Here is a 22,700-nt window from a genome sequence, read left to right as displayed (position 1 = left end):
TAGTTTGAGGTAAACATAGGGATAATTTTCAAGTGTATTTCCCTTGATAACTGTGTGATATCAACTCTGTACTGTTCTAAATGAAACCCTTCCATTAGCTACTCTAAGGCTATATTTTCAACATCCAGCAAAGAAAACATACCTCTTACCCTTGAGGACTCTCTCACCGAACTTAGCTCAGAGACATTTTTCAGGTTTCTCTCTGTGACATGATTACTTAAACTATTGTAAAGAGTCCCAAACTATTTGAATTGTGACTTCTACACAAACAGGAAGATCACTTTATCAGAAGACCCTTCACAGAGGTGAGAGGCTCTACATCGTTTACCCTGATGGCCCAGAACGTGATAGAAAAGAATTATGTGCTTCCGTATGCTCTTCTGGCTATCTCCAGAACCCTTTTGGACTGTTTCGCTTCTTTTCCTACATTTATTGTTTTCAGAGAGCACAGGTTTTTAAATGCAGGAAGAGAGCTCCCAGCTTTTACCAGACCAGCAGACTTTACGGACATGGGGCCTAGCCCCCTAATTCTCATTGGTTCTGACACTTTCTTGATCTTTCTGCTTTCAAGCACCATTTACTACTTTAACTAAGAAAATGCTTCTTCGTGAAGAATATATTATTAATATTTCCAAGGGTACAAAATGACCTTCAGTCCTATTGTAATGTTCTCACATATATTGTCTAGGAAATCCACTTAAAATCACTAGGCTCTATCAGCCTCTTTATATAGAGATCAAACCCAGCCAAGAAAGAAAACCATTAAAAATGTTATCACACAATCATAAGCATAATTTAGGAAGTGTTATTAAAAAGAACAATTAACTTAATATTCAAAATAATAATATGGGAAAATTATTTCCATTAGCGCTGAAGACAGTGGGTTTCCAGAATGTTCTGAGTAGTTCCCAATTCACAGAGCCCATAAATGGCACACTCAAGGCTGAATATTCTTTGTGTTAATTTATTCATCAAACTTTACTGAGAAGCTAATATATTCCAGAAATGCCAGCCTCTTTGCTAAGGGACGAGATTCACCGGCCCACCCTGGAAGATCATAATGTCACAGGCAGACAGACACATCAGCCAATAAAGTGCCATACTATGTGATCAGTGTTACAAAAACAGAGCATTCAGTCTCTCCGGGAGGCCAGGGAAAGCTTCCGGGAGGGCAGACTTTCTGTCAGCTCTGGGTTTCAAAGGATAGCAATGCCTCGGGACTAGTAGGAGAAACCTTTAAAAACCGGGAGCAGTCAGAGCCCTGGGATCCGGAAGCAGCCTTTGGTGCTTGGGGAGGACAGCGGGTTGGGACCATAGGAACACAAAGTGCCAGCGTCTGAGTGGCAGGAGCTGAAGCTGGGAAAGGAAGGCATGGAGAACGTGCCAGGGTTTTTGGTGTTTCTGTATTATCTTTATCCTTGGTTTCCTTCTTCCAAGGACTTCCCTAATGTCTGTTCACATTCGGTAAATTAAGCTGGCTTTGTCTCATTTTTCCTTCTAAATTGACAATTCTGGGTGCCTGGGGGGGCTCAGTTGGTTAAGCGTCCGACTTCAGCTCAGGTCACGATCTCGCGGTTCGTGGGTTCGAGCCCCGTGTCAGGCTCTGTGCTGACAGCTTGGAGCCCAGAGCCTGCTTCCGATTCTGTGTCTCCCTCTCTCTCTCTGCGCCTCCCCCACTCATACCCCACTCATACTCTGTCTCTCTCTCTCTCAAAAATAAATAAAACTTTATTGGGGCGCCTGGGTGGCTCAGTTGGTTGAGCGGCCGACTTCGGCTCAGGTCATGATCCCACGGTCCGTGAGTTCGAGCCCTGTGTTGGGCTCTGTGCTGACAGCTCAGAGCCTGGAGCCTGTTTCAGATTCTGTGTCTCCCTCTCTCTCTCTTTGCCCCTCCCCCACTCATACTCTGTCTCTCTCTCTCTCTCTCAAAAATAAATACACAGTAAAAACTAAATAATAAATAAATAAACAATTCTGATACCCAACAGACTTTACACATGTACTCACTGCAAATTAAAAAGTCTCATATTCAGCTCAGGTCATGATCTCACGGTTTGTGGGTTCGAGCCCCATGTCAGGCTCTGTGCTAACAGCTCAGAGCCTGGAGCCTGCTTCAGATTCTGTATCTCCCTCTCTCTCTGCCCCTTCCCCACTCATGCTCTGTCTCTGTCTCTCTCTCTCTCTCTCAAAAATTAAAAAAAATTTTTTTAAATAATTAAAAAATAAAAAGTCTTGTATTTCCAACAAACATAGAAAACCTAACTTCTTCAAAGGGATGGTTTTTTTCAAGTCACCCCCCAAGACGTTTGGGGAGTAGTCGTTAGAACATATCATACGAATTTGGGACATAGTCATCAGGAGTATCTTCCTTTTGACAAACCTTCACCCTTGGAGGGGGAGTTTCCTTTCCCGTGTGGCCAAAGCCCAATCAGGACAAAGAAAAATGAATGAAGAAGGTGACTGAGCTCAAAATTACAAGCGGAGGCCAGCGAGGTGCCCTTCTAAAGCATCAAGCCCAGTGTTCTTTGGGGGTGTCTAAAAATGGCCTTTTCAGGGCATCTGCGTGGCTCAGTCGGTTAAGTGCCCAACTCTTACTTTCGGCTCAGGTCATGATCGTGAGTTCAAGCCCCACATCAGCCTTCTCTCTCTGCCCCTCCTCATCTCTCTCTCTCTCTCTCTCTCTCTCTCTCTCTCAAAATAAATAAATAAAGACTTAAAAAAATAAAAATAAAAATGGCTCTTTGGAATCCAACAGAAGCAGCACCAACGGCATGACAAGTCGCTGGAATGAGGGTTTGAAGAGTAATTAATGGCATGTGCTTCAAAAAATACTAACACCTCACTACTTGGCCTTCGCAATCAACATCACCAGCTCTTTGGCCCCCCCTACTAAAGCCAATATTTTACAAATAGTTTTATCGAAAATATAGGCAACACAACTCCAGAGGAGAAAGATGTGGGGCGCCTGGGTGGCTCAATCGGTTAAGCATCCAACTACAGCTCAGCTCATGATCTCGAGGTCCATGAGTTCGAGCCCCGCTTTTTGGGCTCTGTGCTGACAGCTCAGAGCCTAGAGCCTGTTTCGGATTCTGTGTCTCCCTCTCTCTCTGCCCCTCCCCCGTTCATGCTCTGTCTCTCTCTGTCTCAAAAATAAACATTAAAGAAAAAAAAGTTAAAAAAATGAAAGATGTGAGGAAAAAGAGAATTACCTCAAGTGTTCCAATTTTCTGCCTGAACCCACTTCATGAGAGCATGTTTCTTTTCTCTTGTTTATTGTAGGAAGAGGTTCAACTGGCTTATTTCACCCAGATTTTGTCTCTGTCCCTACACTCATGTCAGAGTGGTCTTCTGAGGTATAGAAAAGCACACCCCTCTTGAATGAACTACAGACTGTCTAGAACACCCTTTTCACAGTGTCCCGTGCAGCCCAAATACCTTGTATATTAATATCCCAGATCATATGCCCCTTTGCAGTACTTTCCCTGGCTCTCCTTCTGTCGGAATTACTAGCTCCTTCCTCACTGCCTCTACAGAGCGGGTCTCTCTATTTAATAGGATTTTCCAAACAGCCTTGTACTTAACTTGTTGTCATGTCTGGCTTTTCCTCCAGTACAGAAGCTCCTTGTGTTCAAGTAGCACAGCGTGTCTTATCTCTGGGCTCTAGCTTGAACAGTGCGTAACAATAATGAAAGATGATTGAATTACATTAAACATGTAATGTTGAACTGTTTGAACTCAGATTCAGACCTGTGTGAATTGGTACCCAACACAGTCGTCAGAGAAACAATATATATATGAAGTAATACAAGTGGGAAAATGCTAAGCGTTCCCTGATTGAAAGGAACTAATGGGTCATCATTGGATTTATTTTCTCCCTTTTTTGGTGCATAGTATTTTTTTGATAAAGGATTATTCTCTAAGCATCTTTCCTCCTCTTTCATACATCAGTTTCATAAAAACAGTCTGGCCATATTAAATGTTTTCATGCTAATATTTTTATTAAATAATCTCTGCAAACTTACTGTACTCTAAATGTGTGGAAGACCATTGGGCTGAACCACAGAATTGGCAATTTTTACAGACTATTCCCTCACTTTTCAAATGAGAGAACTTAATTTTATATGCTTTTAAAAAATCATTCTCCTTTAATATTTGTATCTTTACTTCTTTCTCATGCACATTGACAGCTGTCATCATTTTTTATTTTATTTATTTATTTATTTTTTGTTTGAGAGAGAGAGAGAGAGCATGTGCAGAAGCAGGGGAAAGGGATAGAGGGACAGAGAGAGAGAGAGAGAGAGAGAGAGAGAGAATCTTAAGCAGCCTCCATCTGTAACATAGAGCTTGATGTAGGACTTGATCCCACAACCCTCGGATCATGACCTGAGCTGAAATCAAGAGTCAGATGCTCAACTGACTGAGCCACACAGGTGCCCCCCTTTTTTTTTATTTTAGAGAGATCATTATTTTTTAAAGACTATTTTTAGAGCAGTTTTAGGTTTACAACAATATTGACAGGAAGGTATAGATCTGCCCTAAGAACCGCCCCCCATCCCTACACATGCACAACCTCTCCCTCACCGTCAACATCACTCACCAGAATGGAACATTCTTTACTGACGGAGAACCCCCACTGTGACATCATAATCACCCAAAGTCTATTGTCTACCTTAGGGCTCACTCTTGGTGTTGTACATTTTGAAGACCTGGACAAACATCTAAGGACATGTATCCACCATTATAATGTCATAGAGTATGTTCACACCCTGAAAAATCCTCTGTCCTCAGCCTGTTTATCTCTCCAAATGCCCTTCAACCATCCCTGACCCTTTGACTCTCTCCATTTTCTTTGCCTCTCCCAGGCAGTTATACAGCTGGAATCATACAGTGTAGACAGCCCTTTCAGGGTGGGTTCTTTCACTTAGTGACATGCATTTAAGGATACTCCATGTCTTTTCAGAGCTTGATAGCCCATTTCTTTTTACTGGTAAATAATATTCCGTTGTCTGGATGGACCCCAGTTGATTCCTCTTTTCACCTACTGATGGACATCTTGGTTCCTCCCAAGTTTGGGCCATTGTGAATACAGCTGCTAAAAACATGGGTGTGCTGGTTTTTGTGTGGACCTGAGTTTTCAGCTCCTGGGGGTAAGTGCCAAAGAGCATGACTGCTGGATCATAAGGCAAGGGTATGTGTACTTTTATAAGAAACCACCAAAACTCTCTTCCCGCGTGGCTGTGCCTTCTGCAGCCCCGCCAGTGTGTGACGATTCCCATTACCCCATGTCCTCACCAGCATTTGGTGTTGCCAGTGTTCGAGCCTTGGCCATCCTGGTAGGGGGTCAGTGGCATCTCACACCTTGGCTGATCTTTTGTCCTCGGAATGTAAACGTCACAAATGCTTCTCATTTTTTCTTCCCCCTTTAGGTGGGACATGATGGCCAGTGGGGGCTGGAGTTGGCTATTTCCCTTCCCCAGGCCAGGTGGGCCCTGCAGATTAAGCTGCGGTTGGCCAGCTTCCCCCGAAGGCTGGACGTTTTGGGGAAGAACGGAGGGCTCTAGCGTGTTCACAAGAGCACCTCCTCCCCTTTCTCTGCCGGAAGACAGAGACATTTTTCTCCAGTATTTAGTGTGGGAATCTGGTCAAGTTCCTAGAGGTTAAGTCTCACACTATTGTGCCCCCACCCCACACTCAACCGGGTCCCCCTGGAGTCTTTTAGCTCTCAGAGTTGTCCACACTGAGCCTCCACAAGCTTGTCTATCACAGGTCAAGGTTTCCTCCCTTGCACTGGTTCCCACCACGGCTTCTGCTCCTGGGCGTCTATGCCGTTAAGCCAGGACTCCCTGCACTTGTCTCTATCTCTGGTGTTGGAAATGGTAGTTCGCCCCGTGTGCTCCCGTCTCTTATGAACCAAGAGTTGTGGATTTTTCAGCCCGTTCAACTTTTTACTTACTGTTGGGCCGAAGTAGCAACTTCCTACCTTCTTATACATGGAACCAACAACGGGAAGTTTCTAAACGTCATTTTTAATAAATGTTTTAAATGCAGGTACTATAATGATCTATTTTTCTTAACGGTGGCACATTTGGGGCATTTAGTTGTTTGTTTGTTTTTTCATCTTTCCACATTAGTAATGTAGATTTTAAAAGGCTGAACCACCTTAGGGTCAATTTCAGCTGATGTTCACAGACCAAAGCTCTCAGTCCATTGACCAAAGTCTCAAACGATACTACGGATTGTTAGGGAGGGTTTCGTTTAAGAGTACAGCAGCACATTTCTATAGGACGTTGCAGAGCACGACTTCCTAAATAACGTCTCTAGAATGTTCTCCGTTCAAAATCTGCCCTCACAGAGCTGCTGCACCTCCACGTGCTTTCCCCAACATACTTCGCCACCTTGTCTCCCTCGTCTTTCCCTTCTGAAGGAAGGAGCTCCTGAAACTGACTGTTTTGTCAAGATGGGCTGCCCCACTAGAATGCGGGTAAACCTTCCATTATAGTAAGCACATAACATTTCCATTGAAGTCTTTGTGCCTAAAGCTTTACCTACATCTCAGATTTATCCATAAAGGGAATTTCCAGAAGTAAGCTTGCTTGGTCCAAAGTTATGAATGTAGTTAAAACTTTGAATAGTTGCTGTTATTCGTTCCATTGCATCCCCATACGCTGATATGTTAAAGCCCCAACCCCCAATGTAAAGCGAGGTCATTAGGGTGGGTCCTAATGTAATCTGACTAGCGTCCTTATAAGTAGAGATTAGGACAAGGGCACCTGGGTGGCTTGGTCGGTTAAGCAGCCGACTTTGGCTCTGGTCATGATCTCGTGGTTCATGGGTTCGAGCCGTGCTGACAGCTCGGAGCCTGGAGCCTGCTTCAGATTCTGTGTCTCCCTCTGTCTCTCTGCCTCTCTCCTGCTTGTGCTCTCTCTCTCTCTCAAGAATAAATAAATATTAAAAAAAAAATTTTTTTTATAAGTGATTAGGACAAACACCCACAGAGGGTGGACCATGTGAGGACACAGCAAAAAGGCAGCCATTTGCAAACCAAGGAGAGACACATGAGCAGACCCCTAGCTCTTAGACTCCTGTCTCCAGGACTGTGAAGAAACCCATTTTCATTGTTTCAAGCACCAAGCCTGTGGTATTTTATGATGGCAGCTGTAGCAATGTAATACATCTTCTTAAAAGCTTTAGACCAACCTATGCCCCCACCAGCAGAACTGGGGAACAGCACTCAGCTCTCAGGAAAAGAGTCTGTGCTATGATGATCCCAAAGCAAGTGACCTGTCACCAGCGCAGCAGGACAAGGCACGGCACAGCTACAGGCCCGCAGAGCGGCCACACAGGCTCCCCGCAGGGCCCTTTCCCAGGGTGTGGACGGGCGCCATTGCAGGCTCGGTAGGCTCAGCAGCCGGGGCCATGGCAAGGACACCTTCCAGAAGGGCTGGACGCTGCTCCATGAGGGGCCTCTCCGGAAAGGGTACAGTGGGTGCCGGAGAAGAGAGAGTAACCTTAGCAACCCAAGCTAATTTATGGCCTGGTGTGGCCTTGTATACGGCTGCTTCCACCCCAGATAATTCATGGCTGCACGTGCCCCCATCACCCTGCTCTTGGCCAGGCTGCCACAAGGTCATCCGACAAAGCAGAGGGGAAATCCTTTCTGGCTTGTGTGAGGGGCTGCTGGGGGACAGCTTCTGAAGGTGCCGCGTGGCCCTGTAAGACAGCCCACATTTTCTTTTTAGTGGCAGTGTCCTTAACTCTCTTTGAGACGTTACAGCAGGGCTGACCAGCTCCTGGCTGGGAAATCACAAGGACCCATTCCCTCTCCACTGGGGGCTTCCTGACGTGTCCCCGCCTCTGCCCTTGCTCCCCGACCACTTGATCCTCCCCAGCTGCTCTCCACACGGGCCTGTTGTGGCATCCCTGCCCCTGACCCCCATCCTTTACAGCAAAGCCATTTTTTTTTAAATGTTTGTTTATTTTTGAGAGAGACAGAGAGACAGAGACACAGAGTGCCAGCAGGGGAGGGGCAGAGAAAGAGGGAGACACAGAATCCGAAGCAGGCTCCAGGCTCTGAGCTGTCAGCACAGAGCCCGACGTGGGGCTGGAACCCACGAACTGTGAGATGGTGACTTGAGCTGAAGTCAGTCGCTTAACTGACTGAGCCACCCAGGCGCCCCGTGGCTTTTGGTTTTTTTTAACGTTTATTTATTTATTTTGAGAGAGAGAAAGAGAGAGCACGAGCAGTGCAGGGGTAGAGAGAAGGAGAGAAAGAATGCCAGGCAGACTCCTCACTGCCAGTGCAGAGCCCAGCACAGGGCTCGATCCCACCAACCCTGGTATCATGACCTGAGCCGGAATCAAGAGTCAGACACTTAACTGACTGAGCCCCCCAGGCACCCCACAATAAGGTTGTTAAAATTTGGCGTCCCCATTATTAAAAAATACGTTCGGGGCATGTATACCCAATACATGCATGCATATATCTTTTATAAATTAGACCTTTACTATGATATATATATAACCTATCCTATAAAAGTCATAGAAACAAACCAAAAAAATTAAAGGAAAAGGCTGAAAACCAAATCCTTTCCCCTGAGTGAAAGACTGCCTCTTGCCATTGTTCACAAGGCCATGCTTCTTCACCATCTCTACCTGTGTAGACATTGTCCCCTCTGTCTCAATGGTCCACTGGTCCAAACTTCTGCTCTCTGAGCATCCAGATTAATTACGAGCAGTGAAGACCGTGTAGCCAGGCAGCATGAGAACATTCCAGAGCTCAAGGAAAGAGTATACACTGTTTTCTTAATGTGTATTTATTTTTGAGAGAGAGAGCGGGGAGGGGCAGAGAGAGGAGACAAAGAACTCGAAGCAGGAGGCTCCAGGCTCCGAGCTGTCAGCACAGAGCCCAATGTGGGGCTCGAACCCACAAACCACGAGATCATGGCATGAGTCAGAGTTGGACGCTTAGCCATCTGAGCCACCCAGGCGCCCCAGTACTAACTACACCATTCTTTAAAGTTGCTTAAAGACTTGTTTCAATCACAAATTAAGGACTTAGAAATGGAAACGTAAAATGGTAAGAATCCCTAGGAGCCTTGAAAACAAATTTAAACCTGAGAGTCTAGGATCTGGTGATAAAAGTAACTGCGGATGTCCAGAATTTATTCTTATGAAATATATGCGAACAGTGATTCCTAGTTATTAACCTGAGTTCAAAACACCAGCCTATTAGGCGAGCTTACAAATGGAAGGAGGAAGCCAGGGTTGTCCAGTTCCTATCTCATCACTAGGGAATTCCAGAGAGAACTTCATTTTGAACTCTACTAATAACAAGAATACAACTTTAAAATCTTTTCGAGAAAGTTAAATATAGCTACAAGTAGCATATCAATTGATAGGTAGATCTTCTCTATTAGAAAATAAGGGGAAGCCATCGAAACGTAGTTTATTAAGCAAAGATAGAATAAATACGAACGCATAAACGTCAGCATAAAATAAGGTGACAGGAGTAAAAACCTATTATAATAGGTCATTTAAATGTTTTTAAATTTTGCACGATGCTGGGAAAATATTTATTGGAAATATCAAGTTTAAAAAACACAATACAGGGGGCTCCTGGGTGGCTCGGTCAGTTGAGTGTCTGACTTCGGCTCAGGTCATGATCTCACGGCGCGTGGGTTCAAGCCCCGCATCGGGCCCTGTGCTGATGGCTCAGAGCCTGGAGCCTGCTTCGGGTTCTGTGTCTCCCTCTCTCTCTGCTCCTCCCTCCCCACTCATGCTTTGTATCTCTCCCTGTCTTTCTCAAAAATAAACAAACATCCAAAAAATTTTAAAAACACAATCACAATAAATCAACCCCAAAACACGTATATACCTATGCACAATTCACGCATGGGTATGTATAATGTAAGTGTGTGCATGCATGCAGGTGTGTGCGTACACACAAGAGCATCTACAACTATATATTACAGTCATACATATGCATACGCACATATCTACGTGTATGTATTTATATACACATATACATTTTTTAAATCCAAAATCTTACCGTAATATCAGTACAAATAAAGCCATGTTAACAATAATTAGCCCAAGTGTGTGTTGTTGCCCTGCCCCCCACCCCCCGTCTCCCCCTCCCAGGCACTCGTAAGATAGCTGTTTTCTGCAGTCCTTCCCTAAGGGCGTTCAGATTTTACAGAGTCATATAGAGGCGCGCAAAACAAAACAACAAAACAAAAATTCTGTTGCCAATAGTTACTGATGGGAAAATCAAACTTTCAGAATCAAGAGACTTTTGTGCCCAATATTTTATTTTACTTTTTTTCATGTTTATTTTATTTTTAAGAGAGAGAGAGATACAGGAGGCTGGGAGCGGCAGAGAGAGAGGGAGACACAGAATCCGAAGCGGGCTCCAGGCTCCGAGCTGTCAGCACAGAGCCAGACGCGGGGCTCGAACCCAAGACTGTGAGATTGTGACCCGAGCTGAAGTCAGGCACTGAACCGACTGAGCCACCCAGGCGCCCCTGTGCCCAATATTTGAAAAGATAAAGATGAAGCTTACCAAAAAACTTGTAATAGCTTAGTCTTTGAACAAACACTACCCTTTCACCTCATATTTCCTTTATTTCTTCTGTTTTTTAAACGCTTATTTTATTTTTGAGAGACAGAGACAGAGAGAGAGAGGAGCGAGAGAGAGCACAAGCAGGGAAGGGGAAGAGAGAGAGGGAGACAGAGGGTCCGAAGCAGGCTCTACACTGACAGCAGCGAGCCCAGTGCGGGGCTCGAACTCACGGGCTGTGAGATCACGACCTGAGCCCAAGTCAGACGCTCAACGGACTGAGCCAACCGGGCGCCCTCCCTTCTTTCTTCTGAACAAATATTACGAGTTCCCTTGTGTTCACATGTACGTTTAATCTATTTTTACATCTGTATCATCAGTTTCTCTTTTCCAAGTGCCCTTGTGGACCTTGTGGATTTCCTTCCTCGCGAACCCTAAAGCAATGACTGCAAAGGGTGGGAGGCACACGCCTGTGCAGGCTTCACACCTAGAGGGGGTCCGCGGGCTCAGAAAGCAGCCCTGGCTTCCCCAGCTTCTGGCTGGTGGCACTTTCCGCGTGTTTCTTGCGGCAGGCTTTTGAGAGCACGGCCCACAGTTCTAAGCCAACGTGCCTGGCCACGGTCTTTGCGTGCGTTGCCCCACACTGGTTGCCACGCCTTGAGTTGATGCGTGGGGCTCCCCGAGCCCCTGGAAGGAGACATGGTCTCTGCACAGCTGCTTTCAGGGGTGCCCACGACCCACATCCCGCGAGAAGGTGGCATCTCCCGCGGCTCCAGGCAGGCCGTCCCACAAGCTCACGATGGACCCCGGGGAAGCGCCACTCCCGCGTGGGGGCGAGTGCCACGCGCTGCCCCACGAGTCAGGAACCTCTCGGTGTCCCACAAAGACACGCTCCTCCGAAGACCCGGGAACGGTTTATTCCAAGTTGAAGGCGGCCCGACGGAGCCAGAAAGGGAACTCTGGGAGGAGACACAAGCCACGGCTTCTCGAGACGGCTCCAACACTCACCTCTCTGGGGTTTTGGCAAATAATTTAACGACCGTTAGGGCTTCGCTCTCGTAATCTGAGAAGAGGCGATCCGGGGCTGGGTCCTGCGTCTTAAGACTGTTAGGGGAGTCCAGAGAGGAAATGAATACAGATGCACTTTTCTGTGACTGAGACCCACAGGGCCGGCCAAGGGACTTGCTGCTGGACCACTCCCACTGTTGCCCTTTACGGGTCCGTGGGAAACATTTGCAGGCTATTCCGCAGTGGCCCAGACAGGGCGTCTCGAAGGTATCCAGGGAATCTGCCACCACTGCCGACTGCATTGGAGATCTGGGACACGTGTCTTGTATTGGTAAATTCTCCACATTGCCGCCTACGTTAGTGATTTCTACCCTGAACGGTTTCTAAACTAAAGGTCACAGATACTTTTTCACTCAGCTCTTCCATTCTGGCCCTGATCTAGTTCTAGGCACAGCCTGGCCTTCAGCTCAGCGCCTCCTGATTCTGGGAAAGATGTCTTTTCCTCAGTGCGAACCCAACTCAAATAATAAATGACACCAGAGCACAGACAGCGGCAAAACACTGATTAATGGAATTAGACATCACTTTCCACCCCAGCACTTGGAGGCTAGTGGCAATATGCATAATGACGTGCCACATGCTCCAAGTATCATCAGCACGGCCCGGAAAGATTATTTATTGCCTCCGGGAGGAATTCATCAGCGGGAAGGGCCGGCCTCCTATTGGTGAGCCAGCTTCCCCACTCCCTGGGAAATGATCCTGTGGGGGCTGAGTGGAAAGATGCGTCTTCCCCTTGCTGGCCGGCTTCTCATCTGTTGCCACACATCTCTCATTTGGCTGAGCATTCACGCAGTAACACAAACGTAATCTAACTCCCTGGCTCTGGTCATGTGCGTGATCTTGCTAGGGACTTTCCCCAAACACGCAGCCCGAGAGAGCAATGCAGTGAAATACAAGTATTGGCAAGGTCACGGGTGTAGGTCCCGGGGTCAGGAGAGCTGCGGGAGAGCCCCGTGCTGACGCCCACACGTTTGGTGGCCTAGGAGGCTGTGTCTCAGTGTCCTCATCCGCACAAACAGCAATGAGCTCCTCGGGTTATCCTGAGTATCACTGATTAATACCGAGTGTTCCTGATGATGGTGGGTGTCAGGGATGCGGCCCAGAGTCTGGCCGTGGGTGGAGCTCAAATCCCCGTGTTTGCTCCTGGATGCTCAGGAAACCCATCCTTCTAGTTCACAGAATTGTGTGAAAGTCAAGGCAAATATTTCCGGCAAGAAATGCTACTTCGCTTTGTAACCTCCCTCATCATAAAAGAAGATGTGTCCAGGAGGAAGACTTAGGCTTTAAAAAGTTTACTTCGGGGGCGCCTGGGTGGCTCATTCACTTAAGCATCTGACTTCCTCTCCTGTCATGATCATGATCTCACGGTTCATGAGTTCGAGACCCGCATCAGGCTCCCAGTGCATGGCCCGCTTTGGGTCTCTGTCCCCCTCTCTCTCTGCCTCTGTCTCTCTCTCTTTCTCTCTCTCAAAAATGAATAAACATTTTGTCAAAAGTTTTTATAACAGGTTCTGGAAACTCCAAAATATCTGGAATGCAGCCCGGCCGGTGGGGAGCTCATAGTACACCAGAGCACAGAAAGGCATCAACAAATAATTCCTGTATAAAACGGCAAATGTTAACATGAATAAATAAACACGGTGCTACAGAAACTCAGACGAGGGACTGTCTGCCCACCTGGGTTCAGGGAGGGCTTCTTGGAGGAGAGAACAGCTACTTTGAGTCTCAAAGGAAGAAACAGACTCCGAATACTAACACAGTGGGGGGGAGGTGGTGGGAATCCACATAAAGGGAACAACACACAAGATAGAGGGGCATGGATTTGTGTGTGTGTGTGTGTGTGTGCGCGCGCGCGTGTGTGTGCGTGTGCGGGAAGCCACAATTTAATATTCATTCAAGTATAAAGCTTGACGTAGGCCTACTGCGAGGGACAGGACCAAGCCTGAGACTTCATCCTGAGGGCAAGAGGAGGCTGCTGCCTGATTCTAAGGCAATGTGCGTTTTAGAAAGGTTACCGGGGATGCAGCTTGAGGGGCTCGTTTCTGGGGCAAGAGGAAGAAAAGCCGGAAAACAGTGAACAATCTCTCAGATGGTCTGAGAAGAGCCGTGCTCTGATCCAAGGCCATGGTGGACAGGAAAGGAGGAAGGGGCTTAGCGAAGGCCAGAGCGGAGTTTGCAAACTGGTTGAAGAGACGGCTGAGAGAGACGAGGCCGATGGTCAGATGGCAGCCGGGCTGCAGAGCCTTGATCACTGCGGTGCAGAAGAGAGAGAAGGGCAGGCGTGGGGGGAGCCCCGGGGGTGCGGGCGAGGGGCTCCCCTGGTATTGAAGGGTCTGCGGGACTCCCAGCCCACGCCGTTGGGAGCAGACCAGGCTTCGACCGGCTGCAGTCGCTTTGTGTCCGGTCAGCACGTTGCCAGCCGCGCGGCACGTTCTGGAGAAGCACAGATAAAAAGCAGCCAGAAGCACATTTTGCAAAGCTCAAAGGGCCATTTCAGCTCGTCTGCAAAACTGTGAAGCTTACGATGATACCTGTTGTAGAGTCAGTAAGATCAACGCCACCGCGGCGGGGCGCTCTGGATCCCGCTCCCCGATTAGCTCCTGGATTCCAAGGGACGTCGCCCACACCAAGTCCCAAGGGCCAATGCCGGGAGACAAGCTCAGGAAGTACTTAGGAAGTACAGACTCATGACTCTTCCTTTTCAGACCTACGATGACCTGGGGGAAACATGTAAAGTTAGTTTCTGGGGAGACAGGACTGAGCCTGGTGCTCGGCCCAGCTCTGTGCCAGTTGTGAAGACGTGCCCGCAGCAGCGCCTCCCAGGAGGTACAGGATGTGGGGCTCGGAAACCAATAAGGGACACACGCGGTAAAAAGGACTCAGCCTCCCAGGAGCTAGCACTGAGCGCCTGAGCACTTGCCCAGACCGGCTCTCTGCCTCTGTTTCTCTGCAAATCCACTCCCCTCTCTTGCCTAGATTCTGGGGTTCTTCAAACTCTCGGGCAATCCCAAAACAGGAACCTCACTTCCCAATTCAGTAACACTAACATGTTCTGCTTTCAACGCACACTTGTCATTTCAAAAGGTCAAGGGGGGAAGGGAGTCCGGCCATGTGAACTTTCTGCCATCTTGACCTAACCTCCTATGTAATTTGATGGCCCCTGGATTCTGATGTGTTGGCATGTCTGCGACGTCCCGGAGACAAGGCGTCAACACAGAGGGGGATCAACGGTGGTGATCGCCAAGGCGCGCAGGTACTTTGAGGCCCGTCCACTGCGCCGCCCTCCAAAATTTCACTCCCTGCTGACTTTGCGGTGTTAAGGCTTTCGGAAGATGTCACGTGAGCCTATTCGGGAAGCATGTAGGCACGAGAGAAATAACGCAGACTGCTGAAAAGAAGACTGATCTGCGTGTTGGAACACCTGTGCTTATCTTCGTTTTCTCTTTTACTTCTCTTTGATTTTAGTCCTACGACTTTGCCAGGTCTGAAGATTTCAGAAGTTAGTTCAAGTGTGCAAATCGGTTACCCTTTCTTAATTGTCAATTTCTATACCTTTGCTTGTGTTGTTAGCAACTGATGGTGTCTCATCTCGTCCACTACACCAAAGATGTTTCCTTTTTTTTTTTTTTTATTTCTGAATATAATTTATGGTCCAGTTAGCTAACATACAGCGTATGCAGTGTGCTCTTGGCTTCGGGAGTAGATTCCCATGATGTATTGCTTACATGCTCATCCCAACAAGTGCCCTCCTCAATGCCCATCACCCATTTTCCCCTCCCCCCGACCCTCCTTTCCCCCATCAACCCTCAGTTTGTTCTCCGTATTTAAGAGTCCCTTATGGTTTTCATCTTGGGGTAAGGATGGGAGTGGTTAATGCAGCTGCTAGTAACATCTGTCCTAATTACGATCTTGAGCAATAACACTTATATTTCCTCAAAATTAATATAATTAATAGGCTCCTGCACCCCCAGAAGGAGGTGAGCAGGCTTTCCCAATGAAGGAGCTTTCGTGACGATGCAGTAGCCATGGAGGCTGTTAACAGAACTTGCTAGATTTCAAAACTGCTGTTCGACGTCATGGCGTTGTTCTCGTATGTGCAGAACCTTCAGGATTCCATGCCAAAGTCAACCGCAGCTCAAAACCAGTCTTTGAAGCTGGAAAAGAAATGCCAACCTTCTCTTTTCAAGAGCTGATGAGAAAACAGTATAGGGGAAAGAAAGAAAGAGAAAGAAAGAAAGAAAGAAAGAAAGAAAGAAAGAAAGAAAGAGAAAGAAAAAGAAAGAAAGAAAGAAAGAAAGAAAGAGAGAGAGAGAGAAAGAAAAAAGAAAGAAAGAAAAAAGAAAGAAAGAAAGAAAAAAGAAAGAAAGAAAGAGAGAGAAAGAAAGAAAAAAGAAAGAAAGAAAGAAAAAAGAAAGAAAGAAAGAGAGAGAGAAAGAAAGAAAAAAGAAAGAAAGAAGAAAGAAAGAAAGAAAGAAAGAAAGAAAGAAAGAAAGAAGGAAAGCTTCGTGTACTTCTATAGATGCATCCTACAGGAAGATTCATCTGAGTTTCAAAGGGCAGCACTAACCATTAATTAACCATAAGGCTGGATGGTCTAGGCCGAAACAGTAGGAGAGGAAAAAAGAAAATGAATGTAGTCAAAATGCTCACCGTGTACGATGGCAAAGAAGGAATCACTCTGCGATCTGTAAAGTTACAAGTCACTAAAATTCTCCACAGGTTGGATTGAGTCCCTGGGGGAAGGTGCTGGGCTCCCCACCCTTGACCCGCTTTGTGTCAGCCCCGGCAGGGCAGGTCCTGCCCAAGTTTGCTCCACTGAAATTCACGTGTTCACCTGAAGTTGGCCTTATGTTTTCTAGTGTTTCTCCAAATTCCAGGCTTTAGACAATCCCCCGGCTTTGCTTTCACTCTGCTCAGATTGGCGCCTCATCCACTTTGACCCTCCTCCTAAATGTTACCACATGCCGAATGCTGTTTGTCTTTCTCTGATCTTGTTTGGGGAATAGGTTTCAGGGAATCCTGTGTGCAGTTGAAAAGCGGAAGAAGGCAGGAAGGCAGGAAGGAAGGAAGAAAGGAAGGGAGGAGGACAGGAAGGAGGGAGGGAGGAGGGAAGGAAAGGAAGGAAGGAAGGAAGGAAGGAAGGAAGGAAGGAAGGAAGGAAGGGAGGGAGGAAGACAGGAAGGAGGTAGGAGGGAAGGAAGGAAGGCAGGAGGGAGGGAGGGAAAGAGGGAGGGAGAGAAGGAGGGAGGGTTAGAAGGAAATGGGAAATCACGCAGGGCGGAGAAAATCTCAGCCAGACTTGCAGGAAGATGTGCGAGGAGGGAACCAGAAGCTTTGACCTGCCACGTGCCAGGAACTAAGCTAGTTCCGTAGGAATCTGTACACAGCTACCTGGCTAGCTGTCTGGTCCCTTAATCCTGGGAGCCCTGCCTAGTTTGCAGATAAGGAAAATGAGGCTTAAAGAGATTAAGCGAACTTGCCTAAGGTCACACAGCTCGAAAATGAGGAGCCGAGGTTTGAGCTCATGGATATTTCTGGCTTCGAGTCCAATGACATTTCTAGAAGAATTTGGAGTCAATTGAGCAGACGTATTTAAGCCGTCAGTGGTCTGCAGTGTTTAGAAATGTCTCCATCCAGCACGTAGACCCTGACAGGAGAGCCTTCTGCACACCAGCAACTATGACTTCAGTTCCATGCTGCTTCGACTACAGTAGCTAATTAGATCAAGACAGAAATCCTGACACAAACCATAGTTCAGACCAGCTAATTAGATTAAGATCAATATAAAATCTTCTTCAGACAAAGGAGCAATTGGACATTTCTGGCAGATATATCTGCAGGTTGAGTCAATAAGATAAGGACAAAAAACACATGTTAAAGAGTGTTAGTGTGCCAGAACCCTTTCTCCGCTCTCTCTAATGAAGTGAGCCATACGAGTTCCTCGGGAGATGGGAGCCAATTAAAGTAGCAGGGAGGGGCTCCTGGGTGACTCAGTCGTTAAGCCTCCGACTTCGGCTCAGGTCGTGATCTCAAGGTTCATGGGTTCGAGCCCCGCGTCGGGTTCTGTGCTGACAGCTCGGAGCCTGGAACCCGCTTCAAGTTCTGTGTCTCCCTCTCTCTCTGCCCTTCACCCGCTCATGTTCTCTGTCTCTCTCTCTCAAAAATGAATAAACATTAAAAAAAAAGAAATTTTTTAAATACGCAGGAAAAGCATTGGCTGCAACAGTTAGAAAGCAGGGGTCCTGTTATGCGACCTTTGGCCCCCAGATTTCTTACATCTAAATGGGGTTTAAGACAACCAAATGGTTCACAGATCTTTCCTCAAGACATAGAAGCTCGTGGTCAGGGTCACATACACCATATTCTTTGATCCCAGAACAGCTCTATAGTGGAGGCATTATCATTCTTTTGAAAAAAAAAACAAAAACAAAAACAAAAAAAAACTTTTTTTAATGCTTATTTCTTTTGGAGGGAGAGACAGAAAGAAAGGGGGGGGGGGCGGAGACAGAGAGAGAGAGAGAGAGAGAGAGAGAGATGCAGAACCGGAAGCAGGCTCCAGGCTCCGAGCTGTCAGCACAGAGTCCGAGGCGGGGCTTGAACCCACGAGCCGTGAGATCATGACCTGAGCAGAAATCGGACGCTTAACCAACTGAGTCACCCAGGCACCCCAACGGGGGTGTTATCACTCTTATGGGAGACTGGGGTTCAGGGCGTTACGTGAATCCGCCCAACGGTCCCCCGCTAAAACGAGAGACAGAGGGCAGACTGTTCTAACTCCCAGTGCTGCACTTTGGCCGACAGCGAGCCAGTCCCGGTGTTTGTGACAGGGAGACAAATCGAGCGACCAGACACCGCTGCCAGCCCTATGCCCACGTTGATGCTCATTCACCCCTGGATCTTAACACTCCTGAGTCCCAGAGCCCTCGCCTGTGAGACCCCAGTTTCAGATTAGTGGTTTGTAAACTTCAAGGATCATAATTTGTTCTGAAATTCTGCTATGGAATTGACCCCTGGGGTGAGAGATCGCATTCCCACAACACGTAACTTCACAGCGTTCACTGCCCTTCACGTGCCCTCTCCCTGGGCAGGTGCCCGCCATGGAGCAGGGTTCCTCGAAGCCGGTTAGTTCCCAGGCCGCTCAGGTGATCTCACGCAGCATATCTCTCCTAAGGGGAGAGTTCTTCGATCTTATTTGACTCTTCACTCTTAAGAAAACTATCAAATAAAAAGAAGCAAGGCAAAAATGAAGTACTTAAATCATGTGCAAAAAAACAAAAACAAAAACCAAAACCGTATAATTGATTTAAAGTCATAATTTTGTTCAGATTTTTTCCCCAATCTGTAACTCCGAACCTAGCCAAAGAAAATAGTCGATAAGGTATTGTGAACAGACTTACAAAACGGAGATGGGAACTGGGTAGATTTACAATATTGTAAAAGTTCCTTTTCCTTTCAGTCTTCCTGAACGGCTTTGTTGATGGAAATAGACCCCAAACCAGGAACAAAAATCCTCGCAGGCGAGCACAGCTGGAAAGCTTCCGTGAGGTCAGCTTGGGAAACCCATGCTCCGAAAGCCAACATGGAAGGTGGTGGCCACCGTGTTAATTAAGGGATGGCTTAGTGAAGACAAGGTCATGTCCATTCACACTCCACCTGCTCCAGATGTACTTCCTACCCCCCGCCGCCCTTGGCTGGGTAGGGGAGGCCCACGTCGGGAATTGGAAGATGAGGGCCCCAGTTCATTAATCCAGGGACGAACCAAGCAGGAGCCGGGTGGTCAGGCGGGGTTTCAGACCCAGGAAAGATCCGGTACTGACCAACGATGGTCAGAGCAGGAGCTGTAGAGATCAGGGTCCTGAACGAGAAGGGGACAGCAGAGGAGGGAGAGCAGGACAGGGACGCCAGCGAGAGCCACAGCACCCTCGGTGAACAGCCCCAGGAGGAGGTCCAGAGCCTGCTGCTGAAGAGCAGGATGCCTGGTGAGGACGGGACTGGCATGTCAGACACACTGAGTGATCAAGGGTATCCAGTGGGGGGTTGGCAATCAGGTTTAGTTCATCTGGATCATCTCAGCACCATACGCTAGATCACGGGTGATCTTCCCCAGTGGCCTGACACGGACTATCTCACACATTTTTTGGCGAGGTCATATTTTTAACCAAGATGGGTGCAAACCAGATGGGTTGCCCCCAGGCCTTCACTAAACGCAAGCCCGCTGAGCCCTTGCATTTCCAGTTACCCCACAAGACGCGTGTGGCCCCGAGCACAATGATGCCGCAAATTCAGCTTCTACGAGAATCCATTCAGGGGCAGAAACATTACACGGTGATCGGCCACCTACAGCGGAATGAAATTACTAAAACGATATATATGATGTCCCTCTTAACCTCTGATTAATCTCCCCTTCTAAAGTTCAGCCTTGAATGCAAGTTTTCTGGTAATCTGCTCTTTTCTAGCAATCTCTGCCGGCCAGATACATCCCAGCGGGTTAAACGCTAGCAGGCTCTCATCCACAACCAAAGACAGAGGGACATTGTATCCTGCCACGAGCATAAGGAAGGTTGAAATCAACTTCATATTTACAGATGAACGAGAAATAACCACAGGGGCTATCGCTCAAGAGAGTTTAATCCTCCGAACCTGGGTTCACTGAATGAAACCACCACGATGTCGCTGAGACACAGCTGAGTATAGGCGGTTCCTACCGTTGCCAGAAGTTTCTGGGGCGATGTGGCGCCACCTGAGGGGCCCCCAGGCCTTCCATTTCAAAATGAGGAGTCTCAAGCCTCAACGGATGGCTCCAGTTTGCCATAGCTAGAATGTTCCAACACGGATTCCAGTCCCTCCGATTCCCAAGTCCAAATCTCTCCCAGACACCCCCCCCCCCCCGGGCTGCCCCTCGTGCTGAGCTCAGGAATACTGCCTCAGTGACACGTCTGGGACCATGTCTGGGGCCGGGTGAGGACCAGACACTGGCCACGGTCTGGGGGAAGGGGAAGCCCCAGGAGATTGGCTGCCATCGCCGAGCTGGCTCCGTGCCCGCCATCCATCCAGCCTGCAGACGACATCAGTAGGCATCCCTGCTCCCCTTTTGTTACATAGGAGACCACGGCTTGAAAAAACAAGCTAGCATTTTCCGGGAAAGGTACAGCTGGGATTAGGACGCAGTCAAACCTAACACCAAAGTCCTGGGCTAGTTCCCTCCTGGACTTGTTTTTTAATGTTTACATGCGCTTAATGGTTTATGGCACTTCGATAAATACCAAATGCAGAAAATCAGGGTTGTTTTTTTTTTTTTTAATTTATGAAGTTGAGGTATTTTCCACACTTACACTAGAGAGTGTTGTTGACTATAAATGAACCATCGCTCAAGTAGCTTAATCCGAATGGGGAATTAAAATGGCTGGTAATGTAGAGATTGCTTTCTTGAGACAGGATCGCGTTCCTGACAGACAGCACACACTCCAGTTTCCAGGCTGGTAAATCCAATCGTTTCACTGTCGAATATTCTAGCTCTCCCATAATAAATGCTCATTCTGTTTCCATATGCTGGACAGATGACTGGCAAATTTACCATTTTAGAAATCTTAGATTAATCCACATTAATTTGTTGCATTTAACTCCTGAAATTCTGTGACAAATGCAGCCCAGTGTCACAGACATAAAAGTCGAAGCTCAATGAGATTGGACAACTGGACAGAGGTCACACAGCCAGGATGGGACAAAGCCAGGACCCCAGCCCTGCTGTGTCCAGCTTGTGCAACCAGGTTGGCTCTATAAAGAGATTTTTAAAAGCAGTCTGAGGCCCCCATTTTCCTTTCATCTTTTCTGCCCCCGTCCTCTGTATCTATTAATTTGCAGTATTCTACAGTCACAAATAAACTGTTTTATGCTGAAGTCACCAATTAACTTTGATTGTTTTATTGGTGCCAGGGAGAGAAAGGTTCTCATCTGCCCCATCTGTCATAAAACTCTTGCTTAAAAATGGCTTGGTGGAGACATCATCCTCCAACACAGAGATAAAAGGAAGATTTAAAATGCATGATGTGAATCTATCCTAGAGGCTAATCGCACGCAATGAGGAGGGAGAGGAGCCTGGTCCGTTGGTGTTATCAGCTATGTATTATCCCTCTCATCTATTTATCGTCAGGGCTATCATTAGAAAGATTAAAAACCAGTGTCTACAAATAGTCCTGAAATTTTTGTCTTTCATTAGTGACTTATTATTATTATTATTATTCAAGACCTCCTTTTTTCCAGCAAAGACAATGATTTCTTAGTCTACACCAGGATGCAATCCAGAGAGAATTCATCAGGGCTCAGGAAATATTAAATGTTATTTCCAACCACTGCATCGTACTGTCAGGGGCCATCTTTGATCATAATGGCCTTAATTTATAGAAATATAAATAATCCAACAGTGACACCAAGAATCTATGGTCGTATAAATCTGTCACAGATCATTACAAATGAACAGAGTTAAATGAAACTGAACTACAAATATATCGACGCCTCAGCTTGTGATGGCAAAAAGTTTACCAAAAAGAGACCAAGAACCACAGTTGCAATGAAAATGGAAGCATCCTTAGTCAACAGAGGACTTTCACCTTGAAACATAATCCAGTTTTGCATTTTATGCTTTTGAAATCTTAAGGTACAATGAGCGTGGTTTTGTTTCGTTTCGTTTCTGTTGTTGTTGTTAAAAGGAAGCAGATGTCATGCAGGGTAGAGGCTCAGACAATCCCCATGCATGCTAATGTATGCACCCTTTTATAACATAAGTAGCAATAATACCTTATATTATGCTTGTGATGCTCATTGGAGTAACTAGATTTATGATTTTATAAAGAATCCCCTGCTGTGGTGTTGTTGGCTTAGGTGGGTAATGTTATTTTTCCCCCTTTTAAAAACTACATGTCTTTGCTGTTTGAAATTAATGAAATCCACTTCCAGGAATGTTCTCTTTATATAAGAAAAGTCATCTGCCTACGGCAGCTGAACAGAGACATCTTTGTAATTTTTTTCTCTTTTTAAAATTTCATTTTATTGATCACTCTAAGAAAATGCTGAAATT

At 46.8% G+C, this 22,700-nt stretch overlaps 1 long non-coding RNA gene across 2 annotated transcripts; it reads left to right on the top strand.

The window, feature by feature from the left end:
• The first annotated feature begins 4,682 nt into the window (after nucleotides 1-4,682).
• On the top strand, nucleotides 4,683-21,922 carry LOC128311325 (uncharacterized). 2 transcript variants are annotated; one of them, XR_008289714.1, is made up of 4 exons: nucleotides 4,683-4,753; nucleotides 4,961-5,147; nucleotides 6,353-6,481; nucleotides 19,083-21,922. It is a non-coding gene; the product is annotated as an uncharacterized LOC128311325 (long non-coding RNA). The 2 variants fall into 2 exon arrangements; XR_008289715.1 differs by lacking the exon at nucleotides 4,683-4,753 and having other exon boundaries at nucleotides 4,768-5,147; nucleotides 19,083-19,171; nucleotides 20,083-21,922.
• The last annotated feature ends 778 nt before the right edge of the window (nucleotides 21,923-22,700 follow it).

Source organism: Acinonyx jubatus, chromosome A3 (genome assembly GCF_027475565.1).
Source record: "Acinonyx jubatus isolate Ajub_Pintada_27869175 chromosome A3, VMU_Ajub_asm_v1.0, whole genome shotgun sequence".
NCBI classification, from domain to species: Eukaryota; Metazoa; Chordata; class Mammalia; order Carnivora; family Felidae; genus Acinonyx; species Acinonyx jubatus.
This window is presented reverse-complemented; position numbering and strand designations above follow the sequence as displayed.